Here is a 12,250-nt window from a genome sequence, read left to right on the forward strand (position 1 = left end):
TTCCCCCTTTGATTCTTATTAATGGAGAATCACAAAATGATGTTATGATTACAAGTACGAAATATATATACAATAATAATAATAATAATAAAACAAAAACAAACAAGAAAAATGGCTATAACTGTACAAAATAGAAGAAGGCCTATGTCTGCAATGTTATGCCAGAAAGGTCAGAGTTCCATTTCATTGTAGAACAAATGGTTTGCTTGTTCGTTGTTGCACCAGTACGGAATCTGCTTTTATTCAAAGGCTCACCGTTAGTGAACTGGGTCCTTATTATATTACTAGGGTCCTTACTTATTATTATAATCTTATGCACAGTGTTTGGATTTGTGACGTATTCATGTTGTCCTGGTGAACTTGACATTGTCTGTTGCTTGGAAGGTCATCCTCAAGGTCTCATCCTCGTCTCCTCGTCTCCAATCAGCTGCGCAGATTTTCTTGAGGTGCACGTTTCTTGAAGAGTCGACAAGTCCATGCAGTGTTCTGAGTGGATGGGGACACCGTCTCTGCTGTGTGGTTCTATAGAATACACAAAAGGCACATACGCAGTGAAATGTTCATCAGCAAAATTTGAAGATTTTCATTCAGTGATTGTCATGCAGCTCCCCACTATCTGTCCCTCAGAAAAGGCTGTTATGGTGATACACAGTGTTGTGGAGTCTTCACCTCAAGGGTAACCCCCATGATAATAGAAATCATAGTTCTTCCTTGAGGCTCTGTGCATTACCCACCTCCTCTTTTACTGGCCCTTAAACTCATTTTTGAGGAGCAGGCACAACCTTACAATGAGAAACGTGAATCCATGTTTTCTTTCCTTCACATTTCACTGCTGAGTTAGTAATCAAAAGAACCTCATATGGGCCATTCCATCTGGGTTCTAGAGATTGTTTGTCATGTTTCCTCACCATGACCCATTGACCTGGAATTATTGTATGGCCACCTTTGGCTGGTTTGCTCCAAGCGCTATTGACCTGACTCTGAGCTGCCTGTACTGCTTGTGTTAGTGTTTGGCAATAATTAAGAAGTGCATCTGACAGTAAATGCACATCTGCTTTGCGGAGATCAATCACCCCTGGAACCAGCATTGCTCTACCTGTCACAACTTCATAAGAACTAAGCCCAACCGTTTTGTTGCTAGTTGCCCTTATACTGCAAAGTACCGCTGGCAAGGCTGCAGTCCATTTGACACCCTGACTATGGAGTTTAGTCAGTTGTTCCTTGATGACACGGTTAACACGCTCTACCTGTCCTGAAGCTTGTGGTCTGTATGGACAGTGACGTTTCCAGTTCACCTTCAGAAGTTTACAGACAGCCTGCACTACCTGTCCAGTGAAGTGAGTGCCTTGATCTGACTCAATTTGCTCAGGAAGTCCCCACCTAGGAATAAAATCCTGCACTAACATTTTAGCAGTGTGTGCAGCAGTGCCCTTGGAAGTTGGATAACAATCAATCCAGCGAGAAAATTTATCCACTATAACCAAAACATCTTGTTTTCCCTCGCATTTAGGCAGTATGATGTAATCTACCTGTAAATGGCGAAATGGACCTGGAGGTGCTACTGTCTTAATAGCCGGACTGCGCATCTGAGGAACAACATTGACTTGGTTACAAGCAACACAATTTTGAACAACTGCTTTAGCCTGTTCCCTGAACTTAGGATTCCACCAGGAATGTGAAAACTGATTTACCATCTTTTCCATTCCAATGTGACCCAAAGTATGTATCTGTGTAGCTAAGTAAGGGAGTAGTGACTCAGGTGTGACTAATTTTCCCCCTTTGGTCCAGACACCATCTGGAGCAATTTTTGCACCTGAGTCCAGCCATGTCCAGAGTTCCCAGTTTGGGGAATCGGACTGTAGCTTGTGAATAGAAGAAATGTCATTAATATTACAATCTGTATTAGTGAGGGATGCAATACTAGCTGGTGGTAAAAAACATGCCCTTTTAGCCACTTCATCTGCAATTCTATTGCCTTGTGCTTCAAAAGAATTATGACCTGTGTGCGCTTTGACTTTCACGATGGCTAGATCTGCGGGTAACTTGACAGCTTCCAAAAGATCCTGTACTATGTCAGCATTTTTAACTGGAGTGCCAGCAGCTGTGAAAAAACCTCTATGACTCCACAGATGTGCAAAGTCGTGCACAACGCCGAAGGTATATCTTGAATCTGTAAAAATTGTGGCACATTTACCTGATGCAAGTTTACACACTTCAGTTAGAGCCACCAACTCAGCCTGCTGGGCTGAGTAGGAAGGAGGAAGACTACCACTGGCCAAAGTTTGAAGACTGTCAGTCACCGCCCATCCAGATCTACGCTGACCATCAGTGTAAGTTGAGGGACCATCAGTAAAAAAAATCTAATCAGGATTATCAAGAGGGACATCTTTAAAAACAGGATGAGAACTGGATAATTCAATGCAATCATGATCACCCCTTCCTCATAAGCATCAGTCAATGAGGACATCATAAAGGGTTGCTCATTGGTGCGTTCTGAATCACCACATTAGAAGCTGTCAAAACAGCAAGCCAGTTGCCCCATCTAGAGGCTGTCACTGACAACACGCGGTCATTGTTGAGTAAGGCTGACACAGAATGAGGATATTTGACTGTGACTATTTGCTCTAGCATCCGTGGCGCAAATGCTAACAGTGCCAGATATGTAGCCTGTACTGCTCTTAAACATGGACCCATACCATGAGCCACCGTGTCTAATTTAGCTGAATGATAAGCTACTGGACGCTGCATACCACCATGTTCCTGAGTCAGACAGGACGTCATAAAACCACAATCTTCATGCACAAAGACAGTGAAAGGCTTGTTTGGATCACAAAGGCCAAGAGCTGGTGCAGAAATCAAGGCTGATTTCAAATTTGCAAAAGCAGTGGTTGTGTTATGTGTGCACAAGTGGGTCATGTTGTCCAGGTTTACCTTTTAAGCAGATCGTATAGTGGTTGTGAAATCGCAGCATAAGAATCTATCCAAGGTCTGCAGTAGTTGCAGAGGCCTAAGAAAGCTCGCAACTTGTTTAATTAATTGCTGAGCTTCTAGCAGGCAAAATTCCTCTAGAACCCTGGGTAACCCATTGCCCCAAATATTGTACACCAGGACAACGCAACTGAGCTTTTTCACGACTGGCCTTGTGTCCCTTGCTAACCAAAAATTCAAGAAGCGCCTTCAAGTCTTTGTCATATGTTTCCTCAGTCTCACTACTCAAGACATCATCAACATACTGAATAACAACAGAGGACTGCAAAATGTGCTCAGCCTGGGAGAGGTGTTTTCTGAGTGCTTGATGGTAAATAGTTGGACTGTTATGAAAACCCTGAGGCAGCCGTGCCCATTGGTATTGCACATCCCCCGCAGTGAAAGCAAGCCAAGGTTGGCTTTGTGATGCTAATGGGATGGACCAAAAACCACTGGCCATATCAGCTACAGAAAAAAACACTGTGTGTTGTAGGGATACCGTCAAAGATGGTGGATGGGTCAGCAACCAATGGAGTTAGTTTGTCAGTATGCTGATTAGCTACCCTATAATCTACTGTTAGCCGCCAAGTTCCATTAGCTTTGCGAACTGGCCATACAGGACTGTTGGATACACTGTGTGTTTTGACCAAGATACCTCTTTTCTCAAGCTGATCTATGATTGGTCTAATACCCTGCAAGGCCTCTTTGTTGATAGGATACTGTTTAGTACAAGGAGGTTGACCAGTGAGAACAACTGGTTCCATTTCTAGAAGGCCACAGTCATCCTTATCATCTGACCAAATAGGGTGATTAGCCAAATCAGATTGTTTCAAAGAGGCAATGTTCCAAACACACGAATCAGCATTAAAAGACAAAGAACAGTTAACTTTTCTCATAAAATCCATCCCAAGAATATTCTCAACCTTTCCCACCCAAAAATTGCCATGAAATGGTTTTAGGTCCTAGATTAACATCTATGGGTGTAGATAAAGTTAAGGATATTCCCGCATTACCCAGTCCTTCAGCAGTGATGTGTCTGTCTGTTAACGATACTCCTAAAGACGCACAAACAATGTCAGAAAGTGTAGTAACCTGAGCCCCTGTGTCTACAAGAAATGAAAAATCCTGTCCCCTAATTTGTACATCAACAAAAAGGCGATTCTCTAAAAATCTACTGATGGCACACAGATGGGCAGAAGCGGCTGGGCAAATTAGTTTAAAGCTGGGGCATACGGAGACGTTGACACCTCTCTATATCCCTGCACTGCCTTGATTAACATAGACAATTGGTCATGTGAAAGACCCTGGAAAGACTTCCCTATTGTATCATCTTGTGGAAATTCCTCAGAGGATCTTCCAGCAGTGTTTTCCCTCATCTTTGGATACCTTCTAGAATTGTCTGCCTGTTTCTTATGACAATCCCTTGCAAAATGACCAGTTCTATGACAATAATGGCACTCATTTTTCTGGTTAGTGACCTTGTGATTGGCACTTGAGTTGAAGCCTTTGTTTGTTAGGACATGTACAGACGCTGAAACATGGCTTGGCTCCAGATCAAGATCCAATCTGTCCAGTTCACTTTTAAGCTCACCCCATTTAACCTTACGCCAGTTTGGAACAGCTATCACTAGATCTTGTCTAGGTCAACATACTATCGTTGTTGTAAGTATCAATGCCACAATTATGAATAAAAACTCTTTCAAACCAGTCACAATATTCTGCAGCTGATTCTCCTTTTCTCTGTTTACAATTACTTATCTGCCCCCAATCAGTGGTCTTATGACATTTGTGGCTAATACACACTTTGAAAACTTTCCACCCTTTATTAATGTCTTGGCCATTATCACCCAAACCATCTAACACTTTATTGGCAAGCTTCCTGCTATCAGTAATGTTAAGAACTTGGGTTGCTATTGCTACAGTGTCATTAGGATGCAATGAATAAAGGTTTTTCTTTTTCTCAATAAGGTCAATGGAGTCAAGGCCCATTATCCTTGGATGTTTAAATTCCTTATACAGTCTATCCAATGTGGCGGCATCCAAAGGAATGTGGCCAATCTGTACCCTTGTTTCCTTGACTTCACCACCCTTATTGAGGACCTCAGCAGATCTGATTGTTACAGGTCTTATTTTAAATACTTTACTCTGAGTAGATTCAGAATCTTCATCAGTGAGTGAAGATTCTGATCCATCTGAGTAGAATGCGTCCATGTCCGGGTACAGCCTATGTAACATTGGAGGATTTTCATCCTCTGTGTAGCATGGCTGACCTGGAGGAGGAGCTACAGCTGGAGGTTGACAGTTTGCAGTTAGCATGTAACTGTTCAACCTCAGTCAGTGATTGTTGGAGCTTTTTACACGTTCTTTGGGCATTTAGTGAAGCTGTTTTGTGTTTTTTACTTTCAGTGGTTAACTCTAGGATTTCCCCTCAGCCTCTGCTAGCTTATCCTCCATATGCCTAAGTTTATACCCCCAGTATTGTTCTAGCACAAAAAGACATTCCTTCACAGAATCATGGTTAATACCATAGCCCAAAGCTGTTTTGCATTCTGTAAGAGACCACACTCTATCAGTAGGAAAACCTTTGAGAGAAAAGTACTCTGACCTTTTTTGCTTAGTAACATGTTTTTTGACTATGTTGTCCATTACCATTTCAAATTCAGAGTCAGTCCACTGCGGCATTTCAGTCCCACCCCTAACTAGTGTGCTCTTTAACATTTTTCTGAGCATTTTGGCCTTTGGAAATCATGGTGAGGTGACTAGTGACAAGACAATCGCAGCCAGTCTCTTTGATGGTTGCCACCCTGGAGGGTTATTGTGTGACCTTATGGTCAGCAATCAAAGGGCCATACCAACACTGCAGGGAGTTGACCACCTCAGATCAGCAGATAGGACAAACAATGGAGGGAGCTGACCATCCTCAGGTCAGAAGATAGAAGCTTAATTTCTCTCACAGTGTTTGCGTTGGGCTCCAGCAGGGTTGTGCCCCATCTCCACTCCTGTTCATGATATTCATGGACACGGTGTCAAGGCGTAGCCAAGGTCAGGAGGGCATTATGTGTGGAGGCCAGAGGGTGGTGTCTCTGCTATTTGCAGATGATGTTGTTCTTTTGGCTGAATCACATGGATGGCTCCAGCGCTCACTGGAGCGGCTTGCAACCGCTGAGTGTGAAGCTTTTGGTATGCGGATCAGCACCTCCAAATCTGAGTCCATGGTCTTAGCCTGGAAAAGGATGGCATGCCCACTCCAGGTAATGGGAAAGGACTTGCCCCAGGTGAAGGAGTTTAAGTATCTCGGGGTCTTGTTCACGAGTGATTCGGAAGAGGGATCGTGAGATCGGCCACAGGCTGGGAAAGGTGGCAGCAGGAATGTGGTCACTGTACTGGACTGTAGTGGTAAAGAGAGAGCTGAGCCATAAGGCGGGTTTACATCCCGACCCTCATTATCCATGAGCTGTGGGTAATGACCAAAAGAATGAGATCGCAAATACAAGTGGCGTAAATGAGCTTTCTTCGCAGGGTGGTGGGCTACACTCTATTTGATCCGGGAGGAGCTTGGAGTAGAGCTGCTGCTCCTCCGCATTGAGAGGAGCCAGCTGAGGAGGTTCGAGCATCTGACTCAGATCCTTCTATCATTGAAGTTTATGGTAGAATAACTTTTCATTTATCTCCATCTGTCAATGGTCCAACCACAATCAGTCACAGCCTTTTGCTCCTTGGCAGAAAACATGCCATGATTAACACACTGATCTTTTTAAATGCACAATTGTAACCAGAGACAACAAGCTAGGAACCAACATAAAACAACTTTGAACTTATAGGAAGTAAATTAAACAGCTAAACAGTTAACTTAACAGCTAACCTGGGTACTTTAGAGATCACATATAACCAAAACTTAATGCAAAATAAGCACTTAGTTCACTCTCTTCAACATCTACACTTCTATTTATTTTCTTAAGTAGATCACGGCTGCCCAAAGGTAGGCCATTAGGACTTTTAATTTGGCCCAACAGAAAGAGAATAAACTCTTTTATATACTATGTATTACTTTCAAAATAATGATCTTCAGGTTTTTGGAAAACACAAACAATAATAAACTAATGTATTTGAGTAGTAATATAAAGACCTATATTGTTTCACCCCGTAAAATTACAGAATAAACAGATTTTTGTGTAAATGTCCAACTTCAACAAAGTCCAGGCAGTGTCTTACATTCCTTACTAAGACAGTGCCCCCTGCCTGGTGCCGTTTTTCAGCTCCCAGAAACGAGGATTTTCCAGGTGCAAAGCTGACTAACATTAACTGACTAGATCGAGTGGAAAGGCGACTGGAGTTACGATTGCAAAGGTCAGAATCTGTTATTTAAAGGTGAGAAGGGATAAAATGAGATAAGCAACCTCACTAACAGTTAGTTGGAGTAAACTTTTTTCTATATTTCTGGGTTGATCTGCTGAGTGAAGACACCCACGTTAGGTGAGCTTATGTAGTTGGCTAGCAAGTTAGGTAGCGGCTATGTTGCTTAGCAACTGCTCCCAGCAGCACACTGTAAACACAGTGACTGCCAGCTTCACATCTGGACATCTGTCTCACCCCAGCAGCGCACTTTAAACACAGTGACCACATTTAACCCATCCATGTGAAACACCACATACACACTAGTGAGCACACACACTAGGGGGCAGTAAGCACATTTACCTGGAGCGGTGGACAGCCGTATCCACAGCGCCTGGGGACCAGTTGGGGGTTAGGTGTCTTGCTCAAGGACACCTCGGTCATGGACAGCCGGCACTGGGGATCGAACCGGCAAAGCTTCCAGTCACAGGGCAAGTAAAATTAAAGACTTATTCAGAATTAAAATTAAAAGATTGTTCAGAGTGCAGCAAGGTTATCACACTGAAAAATACAACAATAAAACATAGTTTTATAATACAACACAAATCATAGTCCGTCAGTTTGTGTAGTTCAGAGTGGGGCAGTAATAATTTTTATTTGCTCAGTGACATTTACTCTAGTAACACTCAGGTGGATTTGTACTTTATAGAATATTTTTAAAATGTATTATTTGTGCTTTATATTAATAATCTACATTTCCTCTGCTACATTTTAGTCAGTAATATATAATGACCAGTTTGTTCATTGTTATACTTTGCTGTTATTTTTTTGCTGCATTTACCTCATGTGTCTGTTTTGTTTTAGATGTTTCTCATCAGAAATCATCTGAAGCTGAGCAACTGGTGAGACTCAAGTTTAATTTTTTTAAATAAAACTATATGAATGTCAGACAGATGTTTAGATTTGGCAGGTATTTCAAATCAAACAAAGTATTTATGGTAATACAGAAGAGCAGAATGTTTAGGTAATGCGGGGTTACTGTACTCAAATATCTACGCTTTATTCATTCAATTTATTAATATATTATTTAACATTACCGCTACGTTCAAAATATTGATATGGCAGTATCACCAACACTGTATCAATATTTATGAATTTACTTCTTCATGGTGCTTTAATGTGTAATACTGCAAGTCTCAGAGCCCTATAATTTATAGCATACAGCATGTGGTAAACATGCTGTAATAGAGTTTAGCTCTTATTATTAATCATTTCATGTAATAATAAGAGATTAGAGGCATTGAGATAAGAGATTAGAGGTATTGAACTCTTCAAACGTCTGGTTCTTGTCACTGCCACTGTGAATAACAGTTCCACAATGGAACATTTTGTTTTAAACTACTTTTTTGTATCTTCATGATGAAATTGTATATAAAGATAAGTGGAATTCTCTTTTCACACAGCTTTTAACAGATACAGTACTAAGCTCACACCTGCCTTAACAGCAAAGGATCATTTCTGTCACGTTGACTGAGGCATGTTAGAGGATGAAAACAGCAGAATTGTGAATGATCTAATCAACTTTGTTGTTTTCAGTCCTTCCAAAGGAACATCCTCTCTTTAGGCCTCATCCAGTATGGTGGCAGTCCGTATCATTGTCAACACTCCACTGTGCTCTTACCCAAGTGGCCTAATCCTGATGATTCTTTCACTGCACTGAACATCAGTGTCTGAACATCAGCTATGCGTGTGAGATGGGTGCCATGCTGGAGTTCATGCATAGGTATTATTTAAAGCCTTGTCACATTTCTTTGTGTGCTAAATGCCAGATTCGATTTTAGATGAGTATAAGTATGTATACTGTATATTATATTCTACTTATAAAGGGAATATATAATGCTTTCCCATTCATTTAGTGTGTTATGTAGCTTTTTGTGCATGTAAGATGCAAAGCTGAAAGTATATGTAGAACTCTCTCCCACAGAAACCACTTTTCTCATCTAGCAGAGTGCTAAAGTTCCCCAGCCCTTTTTCTTTGTTACAAGATGATGTAATCCCATAACACAATCCTTGCCCACCTACCAGCGAGCTCGGCATTCCCTCACACAACACAATGCAATGCATCGCATTGTCCCTGTATTGGCAGAACCACTCCGGCGCTTGACCAGTCAGAACCAGGTGAGCGAACTGACTAATCAGAACATACTGGGCTCATCAGGAGTGAGGGGCTTAAAGACACAGGAGCTCTAACAGTGTTTCAGACAGAGGGTGAGAAGAGATTTGCAGTATGAGAAAAATAATGTGTTTCTGGAACACTGAAGCATGTAAATATACTCTAGTAGAGCCCAACAATAAAATTATGAACATTGGAAATTAGCATAATAGGTCACCTTTAAATTAAGCCTGCTTGTGTATGCAGATCCAAAAGGAATTTCATATTTATTGTCTTGAAATTTATTTTTCAGCAGGTGCATTTTCCTCATATCGCTGACAAAGAAGACTAACACTGAGAAAAAAACAGAGGAAGAAGCGATGGGCTGTGAATCAGTTGTGACAGTTTTCTCCTTCATCACGGATTTAACTCTAAAAGGAGGGATCGATAACAGTATTAGCAGTGTGATACCAATAATGTTAGTGTTCAGGTGTTATGTACATCTGTTACCTGTTTGCTGTGTCCATGTATGTTCACATAAAATGTCCCTAGCTTGGCTCTATTCCAGCACATCTGTGTCTGTTATTAAGTGTTTGACAGCTGATCATTGCCTAGCTCAGTTATGTTCGGAGTGCTGCTACTACCTTTAGCACAACTTATACATATCAGCAAACCTAAAAAACAGATTCATTTGTTTGTGGAACTGTGTATTTATTGCAGTATATTTAAAAAGTCATTTAACATGTTTTTCCTTGTCTGTAGAACATATCAAGTGTGATGACGCTATTGTACTATGCATATACACAGTTGTAAAAACAAACAATAAACAATAACTGTATTCTATATGTAATCTATATATTTGAAAGCTATGTGGGTGCTTTTTCCATGGGCTATGCTTTGGATTGTAGAGTAAATTATTTAAATATAGAAGTATTCTACATTTTTAACAGATTAACAAGGAAATACAAAACTGTAAATTAGTGATTTTCCATATCCCTTTAAATTACATTATTGTAATTTGTGTACTTATTATTTTTGTTCTACTTCTTATTTTAAAAGTTTATAAAATATAACCTCTAAAATAGTAATTGTAAAAAAAACACATTTTTTAAAACATGAAGGGTTAATTACTATAAAAAGGTATTTAAAAGCACTGAACTAGATTCTTAAATTTTGTATTAAAAAAAATTGTATATGCACCTGTATTACAAAATAGGTGCATAAGAGTCTTCCCTCATACTAACACCATGTTGAATGCATGGTCTGAACTCACAAATAAATTTTCACTGATTCCACAAGCTTTTGTAGTGCGACAGAAACATTTAAAGGGGAATTCCACATTTTTCTAAACTTGGCATAATTCTGACATTGCGACGTAAACAAACTAATTTAGTGGTTTCATATAAAATGACTCATTGTAGAGAAAGTTGCAGACTTGGAACCATGTGCGTATTATTATTATTGTTGTTGTTGTTGTTGTTACTTTTGTTAAATTGGTTCTGAAATTTATGACTGTAGTATGAACTAATGTATGTAATGTTTGTATATTTATAAAATAATAAAATAATGGCTAAATTTCCTTCAGGATTAATTAAGTATCTATCTATCTATCTATCTATCTATCTATCTATCTATCTATCTATCTATCTTATATACAACAATATATATTAAAATAAGTAATACCATTATGCATCCTACATCTTGAGACATCTTGGGATGTTATTATAGCCAAGACATCTTAAGATCTGTGTCTATAGACATGTCTTAAAGACATGTCTTCATTTCTTAAGACATGCCTCAAGATGTCCTAAGACATCTTCATAATGCATCTTTAGACATGTCTTAAGACATCCCAAGACATGGTGATGGCTGGGTATGTATTTCTGGAAAAAAAAATTATTGACACACACTGCTCAAAAAAATAAAGGGAAGACTTAAACAACACAATATAACTCCAAGTAAATCAAACTTCTGTGAAATCAAACTGTCCACTTAGGAAGCAACAGTGATTGACAATCAATTTCACATGCTGTTGTGCAAATGGAATAGACAACGGGTGGAAATTATTGGCAATTAGCAAGACACACTCAATAAAGGAGTGGTTCTGCAGGTGGGGACCACAGACCACTTCTCAGTACCTATGGTTTCTGGCTGATGTTTTGGTCACTTTTGAATATTGGTGGTGCTTTCACACTCGTGGTAGCATGAGATGGACTCTACAACCCACACAAGTGGCTCAGGTAGTGCAGCTCATCCAGGATGGCACATCACAGGGGCAGTCGTGGGCTGGAGGTTAAGGATCTGGCCCTGTGACCGGAAGGTTGCCGGTTCGATCCCCAGGGCTGACAGTCCATGACTGAGGTGTACCCGAGCAAGACACCTAACCCCCAACTGCTCCCCGGGCGCATGGATAGGGCTGCCCACCGCTCCGGGGAAGTGTGCTCACTGCCCTCTAGTGTGTGTGTTCACTAGTGTTCATGGGTGGGTTAAATGCGGAGGTCGCCAACTTATTTATTTATTTTTTTATTTATTTTTATCCTACCGGACTGTCTAAAGACATGGCCCCACTCAGCTCTCCAGCTGGTTGTAGTAGCTGTCTGTGGCTGAGCCAGAAGGTCACGGAACTCGAGGGAAGAATCTCGGTGCTCCACCAGATTAAAGACGATGAGGATCTCCTTGACTCCATGATGGCAACATCTCAGGCGATCAGCGCTGGATTAGACGGCAGTTGGATGCAAGCGGGGATGAGGAGCACTGGCCTCGACTCGGAGCTAAGCCTAAGGCCATGAAGGTGTACTG

General features: G+C 40.8%; 1 long non-coding RNA gene across 1 annotated transcript; it reads left to right on the forward strand.

Annotated features, from left to right (window-relative positions):
* The first annotated feature begins 6,526 nt into the window (after positions 1-6,526).
* Positions 6,527-10,294, forward strand: LOC108413934. Its single transcript, XR_001856817.1, has 4 exons — positions 6,527-8,201; positions 8,896-9,082; positions 9,284-9,477; positions 9,765-10,294. It is a non-coding gene; the product is annotated as an uncharacterized LOC108413934 (long non-coding RNA).
* Positions 10,295-12,250: the final 1,956 nt, after the last annotated feature.

Source organism: Pygocentrus nattereri, chromosome 19 (assembly GCF_015220715.1).
Source record: "Pygocentrus nattereri isolate fPygNat1 chromosome 19, fPygNat1.pri, whole genome shotgun sequence".
In the NCBI taxonomy this organism is placed as follows: Eukaryota; Metazoa; Chordata; class Actinopteri; order Characiformes; family Serrasalmidae; genus Pygocentrus; species Pygocentrus nattereri.